This window comes from Bidens hawaiensis, unplaced genomic scaffold, assembly GCF_021521415.1.
Source record: "Bidens hawaiensis isolate Kalapana, Puna unplaced genomic scaffold, B.hawaiensis_p1.1 tig00007577_1, whole genome shotgun sequence".
In the NCBI taxonomy this organism is placed as follows: domain Eukaryota; kingdom Viridiplantae; phylum Streptophyta; class Magnoliopsida; order Asterales; family Asteraceae; genus Bidens; species Bidens hawaiensis.
Window position 1 is genome coordinate 99660 of NW_027491528.1, and position 20890 is coordinate 120549.

The 20890-nt window shown below is 34.7% G+C and overlaps 2 pseudogenes across 1 annotated transcript; both read left to right on the plus strand.

The window, feature by feature from the left end:
* Nucleotides 1-5145: 5145 nt before the first annotated feature.
* Nucleotides 5146-8091, plus strand: LOC143635562 (bifunctional nuclease 2-like; annotated as a pseudogene). The gene is made up of 6 exons (XR_013154080.1): nt 5146-5439; nt 6155-6325; nt 6410-6459; nt 6560-6616; nt 6846-7298; nt 7439-8091. The product of XR_013154080.1 is annotated as a bifunctional nuclease 2-like (transcript).
* Nucleotides 8092-17536: 9445 nt separating this feature from the next.
* On the plus strand, nt 17537-18212 carry LOC143635563 (PRA1 family protein B4 pseudogene; annotated as a pseudogene).
* Nucleotides 18213-20890: the final 2678 nt, after the last annotated feature.

Here is a 20890-nt window from a genome sequence, read left to right on the forward strand (position 1 = left end):
GCTTCGTTTTGATGACAATGATAACTATCCAAGTGATTTTGACAAGCAACTGATCAAGGGTTTGTTCACTCGTTTATGTTACAATGGAAGTATTGATGATCTGTGCTGAACAAGAATGGTTTATGCCCACCATACAAGTATCTTTTACATGTATTGATTCATTGTATGAGTGGTCGTCGTGGTGGTTTTGACCAATGCCGAAGCAGTGTACAGTCGGCTTTTGTTGCACTTATTCTCAACAAGCCATTTAACTACTCCGAGCTGGTTTTCGATCATCTGAAAGAACAAGTTCAGCAGATGGATCAGAAGAAGAAATTTTTGATGTATCCCTGATTTCTACAGTTAATAATTCACAACCTTATTCAAGATTTGGTAATTGATCAAACATTTGTGAATGATGTGCTTGACTTAGCACACATGACTGCTGACACAGTGCGTAGAATGACACTTTATCGTAAGGGAAGACCACAGGACAAACGAATGATTGGTCATATCATTAGTCCTGATTATGTATGTCCTCCCGAGGATCGCTGGATACATGATGACTCGGATTCCGAGCGTGAGGGAGGAGAAGGTGGGAATGATGGTGATGATGGTGGTAATGAAGGTGGAAATGGTGGTAACGGTGATGCAGCTCTTAAAGAGCAACAGGCCGCAGTTGAAGCTGCATTAGCTGCCACAATTGCAGCTCAACGAGAAAGAGAGAGAAAAGGCAAGGAAGTGGCAACTAGTGAAGCTTCAAATAAGAGACGTGTTTCAGCTGGAGCTGGTGTAATCATCGGTGTGCCACCACCTCGTCAAACAATGCCTCAACGCCCGGTAGTGCCGCTTACAACTAGCACTCCAGAGATGACTTTGACAACGACGATGGTTCCACATGAGCAGTTGGGTATGATTCCTCAGTCAGCTTTAACTAAAATACCTTTGCCGACTGCTACAGTGGCTACAGTTCCTCCAACAACGTCTATGAGGCCTCCTCCTCCTAGTGATCTCTCATTTATGAGAATTACAATGCCTCAGGGACTAATCCAACCTGTTCATCCATCCTTGTATGCTATGCCACCAAATCGTCAGACAGACATGCTTTTAAATCTTCTGCATTTGTATGAGAACCAGATGTCTGCTGATCGGTTGAATCAAGAACGCTTGATGGAAAACCAGAAGAAACTACTCAGTTATGTTTCTTTATGTCAAAAAGAAACAAAGGCCCTATGTGAGATTGTTGAGTCTCAGGGGGTGAACTTAAAGAACAAGAGGATCTGATCTTGCAATTGAGTTGCAAAGATGATGCTTTAAAGAAGATCAAGAATGATGATGAAGATCCTGATGATGATGTGTCTGGTGCTGGTGGTGAGCCTAAACAAACTCAAGACCCAGCTTCTGGTGCGGGTACGAGTTCTGTTGATGATTCGGACAAACAGATTGTTGTTTATCGTGATTATACGGTGGCTAAACCAATTGAGATGATTAAAGCCGATACAGTAATATTTATGGATGGATCGGGGGTGGTGAGAAGTGTGGTGAACAGGGACGAGATTGAAGTTGGTAAGTTTGTTGACAGGTCTTTGACACGAGAGCAGATTTCCATACTGCTTGGGTTAAATGATGAACAATTGACAGTGTTAGAGACTGAGCCTGACATTGAGTTGTTGAATGAAGAAGGTATAACAGATGATCCATCATTTGTAATGAATAAGAATTTTATTTATGATGATGAGGAAGTTGAGATGGAGGATGTGACTGCTGAGGAGTATCCTGACTTGTTTCAACACACAAATGTTGATCAAGGTGCTCCGGTGTTAAATGAGAAGATGGTAAAAGAGGCAGAAGATCATCTCGAGAAGATATCTAAGGGTAAACAAGTTGCTGACTTTGTTGACAGAAGATTTGACTCGAAGATTGATCCATCTTGGGCTGACATTCATAGCTAGTTTGCTCATCAAAACAACAGGATTGGTAAGATTATCAATGCACACAGGTATGTCGATAAAGAATCACGAGAAGCCATTGCACGCGCCAAAGCTAATCAAAAGACTACTTTTAAGGCCGTGTCAAAAGTACAAGGTGACATCGTTTCTTGGCTTTTTGATTCTGAATTAAAGGTATGCATTGTGAAACGGGAGAAGTGTGTCCAGTATTACGAAAGGATGTCTGACCTTCTCTCATTACCGAGATGGGATGTGCGCACTTTGGCATATCTTCCGTTTATTAATCTGGGCGGGAATAAGCAGGCAAGTTGGTTTCACCAACACCTGCTGTTTGAAGTGAACCACGGGTTCAAATTTTCAAACCACATATTCCAATTCGCAAGCGTCTCAATGAGATTGATCCAAAGACAAGTTGGAAGAAGTTGGTTCTTAAGGTAAAACCGCTGAAGAGTATGAAGCGTGTGCCGGTGAAATTGATGAACCAACACATTAAGGTATCCTTCAACCGCTGGTACTATGACAACAAAACCGGCGAGGCCGTCATTGTGTTGGGAAAGGGTTTGAAGACTGAGTTGATTAAGATTATCGACCCAATGTGGTTGGTGAATTTAACCGAGACCGACAATGATGTGCTACACAAGAATCAGATTCTGATAGAGCGCAATGAAGACTATGACCTGGCTATGCAATTCCAACGCGTTGTGCATGTCTGTTATGAAAACGGAATTCATAGTTTCAGAGACTGACAGTCCAAGCGCTTCAAGTAATTTAAAGACAAAGAGCTCAAGACGAGGGGGTGTCTGTTAGTACACGGTTTTGCGTCTTGAGTCTTTGTAATTATCGTTAACGTATTTGTCTTTTGTTTAATGTAATAAATAAGTATTTATATGTTTAGTTCGTTAATGTAATTTCTAGTTCGCTAAGGCTGTTTATAGAACTAAGACTTAAGTTAAGTTTCCCCTGATTCGTTAAGGATGTTTAACGAACCAGGGGGTAATTTGTTAAGTGTTTTATTTTGTAAATGTATGTAACGAAGTGGGCTCTAGTTCGTTAGGGGATGTTAACGAACTACACCCATCTTCTATTTATAGGTTAACACAGTTCACAATTAATCTAAGTTTTGAGATAATTAACGAAGTTCTGCCCAATTACTCTCTCTCTCAATCTTCATATACACTTTAATATTATAAACTACAATTACTGATAATATACATATACAACATACAATCATACGTAATTATGAGCTAGATCCGAGTTAAGGTATCAATCGTATTAACATAGATCCGAGATATGTTATAGTTAATGTGATTGAATCTAGGGTTCTAACAGATTTATTTTTGGTATTATTCTTTTTAAGCTATCTTAATAAATAATATATATAATAATAACTGAGAAACAAATTATCTTTTCATAAAACCGCCAATAATACTTGTGTTTTTCCCGCTTCTTTGTTTTGCCCATTTGTATATGTATAAATAATACCATGGGTAAATTTTTATACTTATATATTTTGCATATTAATTATAAAAGATGTGTTTTACTTTCACACAAATATATATACTTTTTATATAATAAAATACTATATTATAATATACTTTTAAACAAATTAATAAACTAATAAATTTTAAAATATGTATTTTACTTAAATAATATTTTTATAAAATGAAATATTTTAATATACCTATATAGTTAACAAACTAATTAATTTCAAAGAATGTATTTTATTTATACAAATATTACTACGTCATAAAATGTAATATTAAATAAGGCTAAATGGGATTTATAAATTAAGTAAGTTTAAAGAATATAATATTAACTTAATAATAATTTTAATTAACGAGCTCTCTTATACGATCTATTTCGTTTACTTAGTATCTCCACATTCTATTTTCCTTATTAGGCTTTATCGTCAACACGTGATCCACAATCATTAATCTTAATATTCTCTTTTCACTTTTGTTCGTCTATCGAGGTGAGTACCACATTCCCCTGTTTTTACTTGTTTTCTCACGTTTTGGGGACATATGCGTAACTATATTTCTCATTTATACTTATACTCAAAACTGCAACTATTGTCTTATGTGTTAACAACTTATACCTTACTTGTTTATGTGCTTACATGCTTTACGTGAACCGCATTCGGAGAGGTCCAACATAATCTCATAATAGTATGATCATACGCCAGTCGTTATAGCCTTTGTGCTTCTCGACATCTCAGTGATACTTGTTCATTTGGTTAATTTGTTATTCTCATATGACTTGTTGCAGCTACGTATTTTGTTATATATACTATATGTACAACTAAACTGGTGTGTTGCTCACTCAACATGTGTTGTTGACAAAATTCTATTTTAAACGCATATGCAGGTTATCATAGAAACTTAATGCAGGTTGGTGAAGACTTAGTGAAGAATTTAAGTTAGAAATGATGCGATCAAGAATTTAATTTGTAATTGTTGTTTGTGTAATAAGTTGTATTTTGTACTTGAATTATTTGAAATCATTAAATAGATATTCAAACTTATATTATGCATGATAATAACCTTGAGAGCTGTGACAATCAGTTCGCGCCCCGGCATTTCCGTCGTAGGTTGGGGTGTGACATATACACTCTCACATACTTAATTACTTGTCTGTGTTATTTTTAGTTATTTGCCCTAATTTTATACACTAATGAGTTTAGATTGAGTTACGAGTTGGACACGTGTACTGATTAACCGCCTTTTGTGTAACGGGTTCATATTGTTAGGTTAAGTTGTTGGTCATTAAGTCTCTAGTTTAAGATTTGCATTTGTTTATTATTTTTTGTGATGGGCTGATGACACTGATCGATGTTAATTTGTGTAGTTTACTGTTATGTTTATGAATTTTGAAGTGATTTTAGAAGGTAGTTTGTTGTGAAAATCAGATAATATGTTTATGTAATCTAACATCTAGGGTTTGAAAATTTTGACATCTACAGCTCGACTACAACACCAATGGCTGAAGTGATAGCCATGCCGGTGGACACCGTGACTGGTGACCATAAACCCGACGTCAATGTCAATGAAACCACATCACCACCACCGCCGCCTCCTTCACGACGTTACGACCGTGATTATAGAAGAACCGATAACATAGACATTGATCAAATACCTACACATTCTAAATTCTAGATTTATTGACTTTTTGTTAGTTTAGAATACTGAACAAATATTGGTATGTTTGGATTTTGGTAATATGAATGATGAATTATCTACAAGGACCGGTTGTTTGCCAGTCTGTACATCAGAAGCAAGGAGGTGTTCGTGGTGTCCCTGCAGTTAATGCAACTATAACAAAAGCTAAAACTCTTAGAAGTGGGATATGGGGATTAGAGGTGTTAACCGCCACCCTGTTCATATCCGTAGTCAACCTAAGTAAAGCACCATTACATGCACCTTTAGTTCATCCTCAAATGGCAGTGGTAGCATGGTAGAAAGCTTCAATGAGAATGACTCTGATTATGTGGATTCCACTGTAGTTGAAGCTGGTAAAATAGTTTTATTATTGTTTTCAAGTAAACGTTTCTCAAAAATCTATTGTTTTTGTCAAATATCTTCCCCGTTTTTTAACCAAAACAAGCTGTGATGTGCTCATTTTGATATATCTAGGCCTGTAAATGAACTGAACGTGCAGTGAAGTTTGTGAATAGTTCGGCAGGAAGTTCGTTTGTGTTCGGTTACTTAATTAACAAACATCAACAAAACTTTTTGATTGCTTGGTTAAGTGAATGAATATGAACACTGTCCGTTCGTTCATTTACATTTGTTCGTTTACATAATCATATAAATTTTCTAGGCCCTTTACGATTTAGTATAGCTTTATGATTAAAATAGCTGCCATTACAATTTAATCTGGTTTTAATACATTTTTAAGCCAAGCATATTTATGTTTACCTTTTTTTTTGGTGGGCACTCAGTTTTGTCCGTTATATTCATTCCATCATCTCTGTTCAGTTATGATCATTCGTTTAGGTTCGTGAATCATTCATTAATATTATTAGCGAATGAACATAAACGAACACAAACTCATTTTCTTAATGAATGAACATGAACAAGAAAACCTTGTTCGTTTTAATTGTCTGTGTCCAATCATTTGTTTGGTTAAGTTAAAAGAACAAATGCGAACATGCTTAGTTCGTGTTTGGTTTGTTAATAGGCCTAGATATATCCAATATTGTCGGAAATCTTTTGTTTACTACACAGTTGAAGTGAAGAGCAGTACAGAAGGGTTTATGATTAAGATGAGGGATGGTAGGCATCTAAGATGTGCGCATAACAATCCTCAAGGTGGACAAGTTCCCGATTATGCCCCTCATCCTGCAATTGTGTTGAAGATGGAAGACGATATAGGCTTATTACTTCCAATAATTGTTTGTAAGTATATATTTGGATATGTTTTTTGGAATTACATACGTATTTTAATTTGTGTTGCTAACATGGATTTCTGTTTGCTTGCAGTGGAGATGCCTAGTGTATTGCTCATGGCTGCAATTCGCAATGTTCAAATCGTATGCTGAATCCTTACCGCTAACTAATTTACTTGACTTTTTCATTGACTTATTCATGTATGTTTCTTTAAGTAATAGAAATTTTTGTCTTGTGTTTCAGGCTAGGCCAACTATGTATCAAGTGGTGCGGGAAATGGTCGATAAAATGGGCTATAAAGTAAGGGGCTTTTGGTCATTTCCCTCTCAGAATGTTAGAAGTATTGAAGTTATGAAATCTGAAATTGACTAAGTATAAAATACAATCTTTAATTGATGTTATTCTAACCCGTGATGAGAAGTCAAACCACAATTAATAAATTTCCGTAAAGTGAAACATTTCAATTTAGAGTACATAGTATTGATGGTTTCGAATCTTAATTCATTCATTTCGTTTATATTAACTTCAGGTCAAAGTTGTCCGGGTAACCATGAGAATACATGAGGCGTATTTTGCTCGGTTATATCTTACAAAGGCATGTGCATTTAATAACTAGCAATTTAACTGTTGAAATATTTATTTACAGATGTTTCTAGATTTTTGTTTTGATTGAGATTGTTTATAATTTCAGTTGGATGATGAAACTGAGTGTATCAGCTTTGACCTTCGTCCATCAGACGCCATCAATATTGCTGTAGGTGCAAGGTGTGTGCCGATGACATCTTTAATACTTTATTTTGTTCATTTAATATCGTTACACGTGTGAGAAAAGATTTATTATTATTACTATCATACGTGTGTAGGTGCCGATACAAGTGAACAAATTCTTGGTACATAGTGATGGAATGAAGGTTGTTGAATCTGCAAAGCCGACAATTCAAGGATCTTCTTCAGATAGGCTGATATTTAAAGAACTGGACAGGTTTATTTTCAAACAGGGCTATATTATTTGTCTTACACAGTTACACATGATACTAATAGATGTTCAGTTTATTAATATAGCCATAGAGCTTAAATTGGTATAAGAATGAATTTAACCAAGATTGCGTATGATGGATACAGGCCAAATGGGCAGCCTTGTGTTGAAACCAAGGAGTTCAATCTTGTTCGGAACATGCTTATTGCTGCTGTAGAGGAACGATACAGAGATGCTGGTGTATCTTATATCCTTTTCATACTGTAAACTAGCCGAGCCGAGCCCAAGCTTGTTTAGGCTTTAGCTCAGCTCGTTTAACTTAAGAGAGTTTGGACTTGAGCTCAGCTCATGAGTAGTTTTTCAATCTCGAGTTCGGCTCGTATAAAAGAGCTCAGGCTCGAGCTCAGCTTGTGAGTGGTTTTCAAGCTCGAACTCAGCTCGTTATAAAAGCTCGAGCTCAACTCATGAATAGTTTTTTGAGCTTGAGCTTGGCTCATTTAGAAAGCTCAAGCTAGGCTTGTGAGTAGTATTTTGAGCTTTAGCTCGGCTCGTTTAAAAAGCTCAAGCTAGGCTTGTGACTAATTTTTCAAGCTCGACATTGGCGTGTTTATTATCTATTAATTATTTTATTTATATATGTTTAAATTATTTACATATATTTATTTATACTTAATATATCAGTTTATTATTTTTATCATAATATTGCATATAATATTAGTTATTATATAAATAGATATATTTTATATTAAATAAAAACTATACAAAATGAAAAACTCCTTTAGGCTCAAGAGCCAGCGCGAGCTCAATAGGTGAAGCTCGGGAACAAGTTTGTGCATTCCAGTGTAAGGTGTACTACACATCAAGGTAATTTATTTTGATTTTGCTATAAATCCACTTTTAATTGGGTGCTGGGTGTACTACAATTCTTGCATGGACCAACTTCATGAATCCATGCAAGAATTCATGCAGTACACGAATTTGACCAGTAGGTTTTTGTTTTTTTAGAAATTATTGGGTGCTGGGTGTATTACACATGAAAACAGTGACTTGCTATTACCTTGATTCTAGGAACTATTAATTTACAGTTGCAGCAAATTATTGATGGATAAGTTATACAAATTATGGAAACATTATGTTTTAGTATTTCCTAATATTTTTGTAGTGCAATGAACTTGTACGGTATACAAAGTGGTGGATCGAGGTAAAACTAAATTGGGTCAATGCTAGGGTGAGCATTTAATTCCTTATTGAAATAGTCGTTTTAACCTCATTATATGAATCTATGTTACGATTACTATTTGTTATGTATTTCTGTAGTGTCTATGTCAGCCGGGAAGCACCGAATGTGGCTACTTTATGTTAAAGTTCATGAAAGAGATACTTGATGAATGAATTGAAATACTAGTCAATGACAATGTAAGTATAGTAGCTTTTTATATTTTCATTATTGTATCAGTTTAGTAAATTTATGACGGTAGGTTTAAGTTATATTGTTAAGGTTGACTTTTTATGGTCAAGTTGATGATTAATGCCGATCAAAATGTGACATTTAGTTAGGAATTTATTTCCCTAAACTTAGATAAATAAGTCTCCATAACCAGTTAGGAACTTAGGATATGAAGTTATTATGTTATGTGATTAATAAAACTTAGTATTTCTGCTGTAATTAGACTCAATTCGCTTATGCTATTGATCTTGTACAATTGTCGTATTGTATATGCTAGATCAGGTTATCAAGTTGCTTAATGGAATCCGTGATTGACCACTTTTTTTGACATATCATTTGAATTTTATGTTTAACTAATCTAAATTTTTCCTCAGGTTGGGAGATGGAATAATGAATACACGGATGCTGATATTGATGGAATTCGTAAAGAATGATCGAATTTTGTGGCATCCTTTATTTACCAATGAATGTTCGTATCGATGTTAATGAAATTTTAACTTTGAAATATTGTTAATTTTGAATGTTTGTTAGTATGTTATGAAATATTATATGGAATGGATTATTTTGTTATATATGAATTTTAGTTTTATTATTAGACGTTAATTGTCATTAATCTGCCAAAAAATTGCTTTTTTATAATACTTAAAACCATGACACGCAAACGAGTGTAAAAAAAGATGTCAATAATGCTTGTCATAAAAAGATGACATACAAATTTACGTCATCTTTTCTTTATGACATGGCCTTCTTTGACACATGATGGCGTGTCATCTACCCCTTTAATGACGCGCATAGCGTGTCATTAAAGGTCTATTTTCTAGTAGTGAGTGAATACACGGGTCTTACGTACTCAACATACTTTGACCAGTATTTTTAAATGTTTGGGGGCGTTGGTGGTTGTTCAACAAGGAAAAAAATACACGCTTTAGTAACAAAAATGGGTTGGGATCAAAACTCGTTTGTGGTTGGTGCTTTGATTGACATGTACTCAAAATACGGCAACACTGATGAAGCATGTCGTGTTTTTGACCAAACGGACTACAAAAACAACATACTACGGACTTCGCTGATCACTGCATACGCGCAAAGTGGTCGAGGTTTAGACTCTATGAGAAAATCTTTGGCCATTTATTGATGAGATACACATTCTCAAATTTTTGAATGTTTGTGTGCTTGACGGTTGTGTTGACTGCTTACAAGAACTGTGGACTTGTTGATAAAGGGATTGATTATTTCAAAAAGATGACACTGGATATGGTTTGGTTCCTGAAATCAACAATACGCGTGCTTGATTGATCTTTATGCAAGAAAAGAGGATCTTGAAGGGGCAAAAAGGGTAAGTACATAAATGCTATTTGATGCAAATACTGTTATGTGGAGTTCGATTTTGAGTTGTTGTAAAGAGTATGGGAATGTGGAGTTTGGGAGAGAAGCTGCTTATAAGTTGTTTGAACTTGACCCACATAGTCCGGTTCCTTATTTGATTTTTAACAGATATCTATGCTAGTGTTGGTTTATGGAATGAAAGTGCGAAATGTAAGGAAGTTAATGAATGAAAATGGAGTAAGAAAATATTTAGCAGGCTGGTATGCTAAACAACCAAAGGGTTGGAGAAGTTATGAAAGGTTTACTTAATAAAAAGGTTGATATGTAAAACAAATGAGGTTGATGCAACTTCTGGTTGTAAATAAAGCTTATTTGGAGAGCAACACCTAGCGTACATGATGTTCGCGCCTCGGAGCACTTCATGCTTTTTTAAACCAAGATTTATGCTAATTTGAACACTAGTAGGCAGGTATGTTATTTTTCTTGATTTCATCTCTAGATTTTGACTAGCCATTATGGAAAATGGATAATTCTGTATGTGTATATATCTATTTCCTTGTATTTGTGCATGTAATTTGTACATCATTAATGACTACTTATGGTTTCGTATGATTAGAATGACAAAAATATAGTTATTCTACATGGAAACTAAGGTTGTTTTTCTATATCAATTACTGACTTTATAATTGATCAATTAATTGAACAAGTTTATAGTCTGTAACACTACATTCACGATAAGTTTATAATAAATCATGTGATGACGTCTGAAATGAGAATAGATTCAATCCTTCATTCTTGTGTTTTAATATACTGACAATGTGTTTTATAAGAAGTCTATAGCAACCACTTCAATGTGCAAGGCAATGTTGTAGTTATGGTTTAGCTCATTGACATCTAGCATAGTAACATTTCCTGTTCATTCATTGATACTTGATTCACTTAATATATAGTAACATGTTGGCAATTTGTTTGAATTAATAGACAACACTTAAATTTCTGATGCATTTCGTAGTGCTACAAAAGCACTATGTTTGAACAACTTGCTATCTTGAGCTTCCTTGTTTTACAGTCCTGCATATAACTCATAGGTGTAAGGCGTAATCGATCAGCAACATCTCATTAGTCATATTAGTGAAGTTTGAAATGTAATACTTTTTGGTGATTTACTGTTCTTAGATAGATAGTTGATTATGCTCCACAGAGGGTGCTAAAAAAATAGCTTATCTTTTTGCATATTAATACTCTAAAATCACAAAACTTTACAACAAAAAGATATAGATGTGTATAAAAACATTATGTTTCAACTCTTAAACTTTATGAAAATTTCTCTTTAATCTTTTGCATAAAATACAGAGTCACTTTAAGTTATGGTAAAATACACCTTTTTTAAAATTTATAAATTTAACTGGTTAACCCGTGCCTGTTTAGACTAAAACAAAATCAACAAATTTCATATATGGTTTATATATGTCATGTAGGAAATTCATCTAACAATCATGTTGCAAATTTGGATAACAAGGTCATCAATCAATTACAACCTTTACAAGATTGCGCATTGAGATGTTTTAAGAAGATCAACAGTCGATACAAACGGTTATCGTGCTCGTGAGAGAAATCAAGGAATGAGCAATTCATCATTATCATCATCATCGTACTCAGTATATCCAACCAATAGCAAAGCTATGGTAGGGTCTGAGGAGGGTAAGATATAGACAGTCTTACCTCTACTCCATAGGGATAGAGAGGCTGCTTCCGGTGAGACCCCCGGCTCGATAGTAGTTTTGCATCAAGCCTTGGACATAAGGCACATAGCACTCAATCAATGGAACACCGGCTGATTGGTGCATGTACCTTTGTCTTTCGGCTATCAACGCCACCACATGATGCATGATTAACCTTCCGCCACTTTTAACGATATTTTCACGAGATTAATAAAATAACGCCAAAATTAGTGCAATTTTACTTTGGTCCACCCGTGGGTTCACACATATATACATTATATGCGCGCACCGCAAGGAAGGAATGAGCAATTGTTTAATAAAAATGGTAATTACATTGTCTTCATTTGTGATGTCGGGAACTCAGATTATTTCTAGTACATTTTGTTCATACTTAAATTATGCGTTGGCACTTCACACTGTCACCAATTTATTTGTCTCATGGATAGCAAAATCATAGGTGGAACAAGGATAACTAGAAATTTATTTTGTGAACAAAGTTAGTGATAACCTAAAAAGATTAATCTGCTTGTACCATTAAATCTTGTGATTAATCAGTTAGCTCATATATATTAGTATTGCAAGAAAGTTCGAAGGAAATTCATATTATAATTAATGTTGCTGACTTTTTCATAAGTCAAAAGGAAAATAAAATACTGCTAAAACAAAACTGAATGGAGATCAGTTTTATGGGAAGGTAGGTTGCTCCTAGAACACAATAATCTTTTTCTAAAAAGGGGTTGTACGGTTTGTGTAGTGCATGGCGTTGTATGCTTTTTTTTTTCTCTGTTTACTTGGCGCCTGTTTAATGGTGTTGAAGTTGTTAAAGGCCAACGTCGCATGGTAATGGCGCACAATGAAGTCTCTACTACCTTAGTTTTTTAGTAGTTAAATCAATTGGTTAGCTTAACAAAACAATGTATAAGAAAAGAAGGTTATTGAGTTAAATAAATCAAGGGACCATATTTATAGAAAATGAGGTACGTGTATTCAGGTTGAACCTGAAAACCAAAAACACCGAAACCGAACAATTTTGAACAAAAAAACGAAACTTGGGGTTTTTGGTTCGGTTTTAGCATCTCAAATGTGTTTATGGGAAGATTAAGAGAATAGAATTACTTGGTGAAATAGTTGGAGATTGATTGGATTCCGTTCCAACTTAGGTGGAATTGATTTTGTAAGTTCTTGTTTGCAATTTTGACTTTTGTTGGCAGCAATTTGTGCTTGTTAAGCGATTTGAATAATCATATTCATTATTCATGTTTTATGATTAAGGTTTTAAATGCTGAAAATTTGTAAACATTGTTCACGAATTATAACATCTATTGTTTGGCTTTGTGGTGGTTGATATGAGTTGCTATTGGATTTCAGAAAAGCATGTAGAATTAAGAATGAAATTGACAAGTATTTGGTTTGCCTTTTATATAATTTATTATAAAACGATTACAATAAAGTGGCAGGTAAACGGGCAACAAGCTGCGCCGCAACCCCCTTTTGAACAGCAAAGCCAATCCTGCTAAAAACGAAGCTTTGGGACAAGTATTGATTAATTGCTTAGTACATATGCAAGGCTTGTTAAACTAGCTTGTGTATATTGGTAACGATTCGGTTGGTTATGGTGTCGACCGAATCATCGTTGCGTTCTGCCAGGCTCATAATTTTTATTTTGCTATATATTTTTTTAAAGTAATTTCAAAAGAAATTAGGCTTAATGTACTTGCAACATTTGTTTATGTGAGGATGAGGCATTATCTAAATTAATATAGATAGATAAAAAACAAAATGTTTGTGTCATAAAAGTTTCTTTAAAACATTATACATATAGATAAAAAGCAAATGTTGGTGTCACAAAAGTTTTTTTAAGAAAATATTTTGGTCCTTTACGTAATTACTTCCAAAGATTATACAACCTTTCTATTTGGTTCAATAGCTTTGGTCAACTATTTCAACTCTCTCTTGATAATACTTGCCTAGGAATGGCAATGGGTCAGGTCTGGGACGTGTCTTGGTATTCCCAGACCCGAACCCGATTATAAAAACCCGTCCCAGACCCGCCCCAAACCGTCAGGTTTTTATCGGGTATCGGGCATACCTGAAGGTTTTGGGCGTACCCGTTAGTTTATTAAAAATATATGTCGGGCACACCCGACATAAAACCAATCGGGTTTCTATCGGGTTTTGACAATATATATAACTAATCAATTACAAAAAATGATCACTGTAAAATAATCCAAATCAACCAAAACAATATAGTAATTCTTCTAGTTTGATCGTTAGTTAAAATCATTAGTTAATAAGTATTTGATCGGAAAGTGAACTGTCATATTATTTTAATTGATTAATATAAATAAATATAATAGAATATGCTTTTTTTAATGTTAATGTATCTTTTAGCCAATTAGTTGAACGGCACCACAACACAGGTTAACAAAAAATCAAAAATACTTCTTTTAATATTACTATATTAAACATATCATATTTATTTATGTATAACAAATATATTAAAAAAAACTATGTCGGGTATATAATCGGGTAAAAATTGGTCAATGTTATCGGGTAATCGAGCCGGGTAACCGAGAATTTTATAAATCCTAAACCCGTCCCAAACCCGCGAAAAATTTCAAAACGAATCCCTAACCCGTCCCAATTATGTCGGCTTTCGGGTATTTTCGCCGGGTCCGGGTTTAACTGTCATCGCTATACTTGCCCAAGTTTAAGTCACCAATCCATCCAAGGTAACAACTTAACTTTTTTTTGTTAGTTATCCCTTATGTGTTGCATTATTAGATTTTTTTTTTCATGTACATTTTATTTGTATTATTTTTTTTGGGTTAAATATAAAGAGAGAATCTAACAAAATTATTTTTTAGGTTTGGTTCTCATACGCATATAATGAACCTAATGGATATCAATCGAACTTGTATCTACTCGTCTCCATAACGCCCAAGTTTTTGTTTCAAATATGTTAACTTGACGGAACTATTTTTTGGGTTTAGTTCCGAACCGTAGCAAATATAGCCGATACTAACTAAATTTGCGTCGACTCGTCGCTACAACGACCATGTATCTATTGACCGAATAAACTTTGATTTAAATGCATTTGTTATTGTTATTTTTGTATTATATGTTATACGAGTCACTACTATTATGAGTGTTTACTAATTTATGATTTGTGTTTAATGTATGTACCAGTACAAACTTAACTGATCACAATCGAATATGTGCGCACCGCCGCAACGTGATGAGTTGCCATCTAGTTGGTATAAATGAGAAGTTTGGTGCCACAAATATGTTTTCATAAGTTTTTGTATAAGATATATTCGTAAAACAAAATCATTATCTAACTACTTGGTGGCATGACATGTGAAACTTTTCGAATCTCTGCCTGCAAACCTTTGAATGTTTTTTTTTGTTGCATTGTAGCACACATGTACATGTGTTCTATGTGCATGGATATACTTCCATGTGTTTTGATACGTGTATTCAGGGTCGTTTCCGAGATTTATATACCTCAATATCCTATAACAAGTAACGAGATATATTAGCTACATTTTTGTAAACGACATGAATGTTATAACAATAAATATAACGAAAATGTAGTAATAAAATCATATACATTAACAGTAAACGGTTAAACATTGATTCGTTCTCTTAGCATTCCTTACCAATAGACTTCTAGTTGGGCCCAATAACCTAGACTTTAACAAACGAATTATGAATAAAAAAAAATTAACTCGTAATTTTAAGATAATCAAAATTCAGTTATATTACATAAGGTTTATATGTATGTGTGTATATATATTTTGGCCCCAAAATAAAACATGCCTCGGCCGAGGGTGCGACCTGCACACCTCAAGAGCCGGCCCTATTTGCTTCCCTTTTTGTTTATAATTGTAATCACACACGCCTCTGGCTTCATCTTTGATTGTTCGTTCACCGTGATCGTAAGTGATACCGAGCGAATTCGCGTCGACTCACCTTTGTAATGCTCAGGTTTTATCAACTCTGGGTTTCAACATTCGGTTTTACCAGCTGTCCCCGCGCAAAGCGTCGGGTTAAAAAACTAGTTTTAACTAAAAGAACCAAGTAAACAAATAAATAAATTGCCGACTTGACCCAAACGAATTAAAAATTTTAATATATGGCGAATAACAACCAAAACCAAATTTAATGAAAGTTAGAGCATTATCAACCTATCCTCCATCTCAATCTCTATAATTACACAAAAAGCACTACAATTTTCTCTCATGTTCAGTTAAATAATATTTTTTTATACTTTTATTATTATTGTGTTCTTTCTCCTCTACTCACAAACAATTTAACAAATATTAAAAAATAAATATGTGCAAACAAAGTTTTCCCAACTTTACAAAAAAATCATTATATTTTCTCTCTTCACTTTATAACTTACATTCACACCACTCAAAACACCACTTTAACATAATTTTAAAAATGAGCAACTTTATATAATAGTAACCAAGTTTTGTAATTGTTCCAAACAGGTCACTCATAAAAAAATTTTGTTCCAATCAGGTAACTAAAGTTTTTTTTTGTTGTAATTCTAGATTACTTAAGATAGCAGGTTTTGTAGGTTTTTTTAATTTTTAAATAGTTTAACATTGCAAAATATTTTTTTAAAAATGATAATATTAGTAAAACGTGAGAAAAAAATTATTGTGAAAAAAATGCAAAAATAAATAAATAAAATTAAGGTTTCTTTGTTGCAATTTTCCATATTATTATTATTATTTTCAGTTTTTCGAAAAAAAACTGGAAAATTGAAAAAAAAAATAATAATAATAAATAAGATTTTTTTTATTATTTTCTAGTTTCTTTTTTCAATTTTCCAGATTATTATTATTATTATTTTGCAATTTTTCACAATTTAAGATATATTTTTCTCAATTTTTAAAAAAATGTTTTGCATGTCAAACTATTTAAAAAAAACCTACGTGCCTAAAAATTTTAGTGACCTGATTGGAACAAAAAATTTTATGATTGACCTGTTTGGATTAGAAAAAAAACTTTAGTAACCTAATTGAAACAAAAAGTTATATAAATGACCTGATTGAAATAATTTTAAAACTTGATTACTATTTTATAAATGTTTTAAACTAATCTTTGGTAAATGAAATGAATGAATGTTTTGATTTTAAATTCCTTTACAAGTTAAATTCCAGGCTAGCCCTCAATGACAATCACCACTCACAACAAAGAAAGAAAGAGATACATCAACCACGACAATAAAATAATACAGATTAAGTTAAATAGATTTTATCAACTATGACTTTTACTTGTGTTTAGAGACGTATAAATCAGTTTAAAACTCAAAACTGGATTATGATTGGTTTTTGTTTGGAACCGGTTTCTTGATAGGTTATGATCAATTTTGGTTCGGATTGATTGGTTGAAACATGTTTCTTAGTAGGTTACCACTGGTCTTTGTTTAGGTTTTGATCTGTTTCGGTCCGTGTTTTGCCCGGTTTCAATTCAGTTAACCGATTTTGATGGAGTAATTTATAAACCGGTTCTGAACCTACGATTTGAATCGATTCAAAACCGATTTAAACATAGTCAGTTTCAAACTAGTTTAATTAACATGTTTATTTGTCTGGTTGGTGTTGAAATCACTCAGATCCACCGACAGACTCACAGACGCGTATAACCCACCCTCATCCTTGAATAAATCCAAATCCTTAGAAGACAAGCAAAACTCAAAACTCTCTCATATCAAAATAATAATAATAATAATAATAATAATAATAATAATAATAATATTCTCCGGTCATGGCATCATCCACACCGGCGGCGGTCCTCCCGATCTCAAACCCAGACTCATCCCAGCAGGCGCCAGTATCCACTCCCGCCTTCCGTGCCTTCATCACCCACCTGTCCGAAACCGTCCGATCCGGCCTCTCCACTCGCCGCCCGTGGTCCGAACTCGTGGACCGGTCCGCTTTCTCCAAACCCGAGTCCATGTCCGACGCCGCCGTCCGGATCCGCAAGAACTACTCGTACTTCCGCGTCAACTACCTCGCCGTCGTCGCAGCCGTCCTCGGGTTCTCACTGGTCACAAACCCCTTCTCACTGATCACCCTCTTAGCCCTTCTTGCCGCGTGGCTGTTCCTGTACCTGTTCCGTCCGTCCGATCCGCCGTTGGTCATCCTCGGCCGTACGTTCTCCGAGCGTGAAACCCTAGGGCTGCTGATTGTTTCCAGCATTGTGGTCGTGTTCCTCACCAGCGTTGGGTCTGTGCTTATATCCGCTTTGCTTCTTGGAACCGCGCTTGTGTCCGCTCATGGGGCGTTTAGGACGCCTGAGGATCTGTTTCTTGATGAGCAGGAGCCCGGGGCGTCCACCGGCTTTCTGAACTTCCTTAGCGCACCCGTTGCTGCTGCTGCTGCTGTTGTCTGAGGTTTGATATGATGGGATCTGGACTATGTTTCTTTGTTTTGTGAATTTAACACCTATATGACTTTGTTTTTCTATACATTGATTGATATTTGTGTGTATGACTAGTATGAATCATGAGTTTGAACCATTATTAGTATTGTTATCTTGAACATCTGATTATCGATCGTATTTGATCCTGCAGCCAAATAGGCAGGCACAAGAGTTTTCAATTTTCAAACACTTCTTATCAACAGTGATATTAGAAACTAAGCTTAGGTGAGAATTTTATTACTTTTAAGATTTTGTATGGGCAGCAGAATGGCCTGCAATCGTGGTGTGGTGTGCTGTTACTCTTTGCCTGTTCCTTTTATCATTTATAACACTCTTTTGCGTATCTCTTAGTTATTAACGACAGGGACGGATCCACATAGATCGAGGGTTCTATTGAGTTTTTAATTAATAGAAAAAGTCTGGAGTCAGTGAATCCATAAGAGTGAACCCATTAAATAAGTTGAAAATTTTAAATTCATCCTAATGAAGGGGTGTTTGGGATTCCTTATTTTGCCTCCTTATAACTTTTCATTAAAAACCGAAGCTCCATCATGAACTCCTGCTGCCTGTAATGCATATTTTACTGCAAATGCAGGATCCTCACTTTCAGAAACTTGTCACTCCAGAATCCACCTTGAAGCTGAAAGGTCCGATCAGATCAGCTAGTTGTAATGTAATAGGGGTTAGCAAACGCCCCTTGTAATCTAATTGAAAGGTGTGCGTGTAGTGTACCTGCTGCTGAAACAAAAGAGTGTGCGTATGTATTGATCTAAATGTGTTCTACTTGACATTACTAAAACTGAATTCAAAGTGATCACTTTGTCCATGGCCAAAACCCACGAATTATAGTAATTTGTCGATTCTTCAGATTTGTCGATTGTTTATGGGCGATTTTGATTGCAACTAAAGTTATCGAACCAGCAGGTTATTGTTGTGTAATGTGTGCGCTTGATACAGTCGGTCAGTTTATGCATTCATAGTAGAGTTGGTTCAATTCTGACATCTTTCTTGATTATTAAACCTTTTCTGTTTCGATGACTTCACCATTTTCTACCCAAAAAAACTCAGCATGATCATAAGTTGAAAAGATTTGAGGATTTATTAAGAGTGTCATGGATAAAGATAAACTTACTGAAACTTTGATTTGTTTGACCTTTGATCAATATTATTACTTATTTGCAATGTTTTAAAAACCGGTATTTTACTTGTACCGGATTAGGTTAAAAAATGGTACAACCGGTTGAATCGGGCTATACCGTGAGGTTCAATCGGTTGAATAATTTACCTTATAACTTTCTATTTAATCCAAAAATAACCCAAAACTAAATGATTTTATAACAAAAAATAATCCAAAAGTTAATCCATATTATAAAAAATAATGTAAAAGCATTCAATCTTTAAAAAATAGTCATAAAGTTACATGTTTAAATGTTAATTGTTGGGTTAAAAGTAGTTTTGAAAAAATATGGGTTGCAAATATAAAAAATTTATCGGACTTAAAACCGGTTTGCCGGTAAAAACCGGTATTTTAGACAAAAACCGCCGTTACGATGTTCTAGCAAACCGGACAAAAATACCGGACTCAAAATACCGGTCTGTTGGGCGAAATCCGATTCAACCAGCCGGTTTAAACCGGTTTTTAAAACACTACTTATTTGTTTTCAAAGCCAGGTATCAAAACAACCTTTAGCAAAACCCGTTTAGTATCATTTTTGAAAATTAAGCATGCATACCTTTATGCGCATAGGTTAGTTGGTTGGTTGGCTATGATGAGCAGATTATTATAATTTAGGGATTACTCCATATAATAGTAACTAACTTTAAAAATTGTTCCAATCAGGTCACTGATAAAAACTTTTATTCCAATCAGGTAATTGAATTTTCATTTTTGTTCCAATCCTAGATATTTTACCTAGATAGCAGGTAATCTAGGTTTTTTTAAAAAAACCCTCAAAACAAATAATAAAAAAACCATAATTCAAAATATAAAACAAAAACACAAAAAGTAAAAAAAAACTAATACGTTTCGTCCGTTGTCCTCGTTCAACACTATAACAAAACCACAAAATAAATAAAAGGGAAAAAAAGAAAGGAAATGAAAGAAGAAAAACTCCATCCCATATTGGTGGAGGAAAGGAAAGGAGAGGCTTCCACCTTAGTATAAATAGGAGTGTAAGTTTCTTGTCCCACATCACTAGATTATAAAACTAGTAAGCACTTTATAAGAAAGAAAATTCATATGTTAATGTTTTTATAGACATATCACACCCAGTGGTCCTAGCGAGGGTGCGAGGCACCTGAACGCGCACGGGCTCGGGCGAAGTGCGATGAGCGCTTTGATGGCGCACTTTGCACTTCGCCCTCATCGCGTACCGCGATGACGTGTAACCTTATCCAAATATATGGCGGTGTAGCGATACGCGATAGGCTGATATAACTACCCATCGCGTACCGTGACGTGGAGGTTACGCGGAGGACACGTGGCGTGCCACGTAGCAGGCCTAGGGCTAACTCAGCATAGCTACAAGGGGTCCAAAATTAGCTATAAATAGGTTGGCTACGAGACTTCATTTCTTGCTCAAAAACTTCTGAATTCTCTCTATTTTCACACACATACATAATATTAAGTAATAGTATAATACCCGAGTTATCGTAACGATACC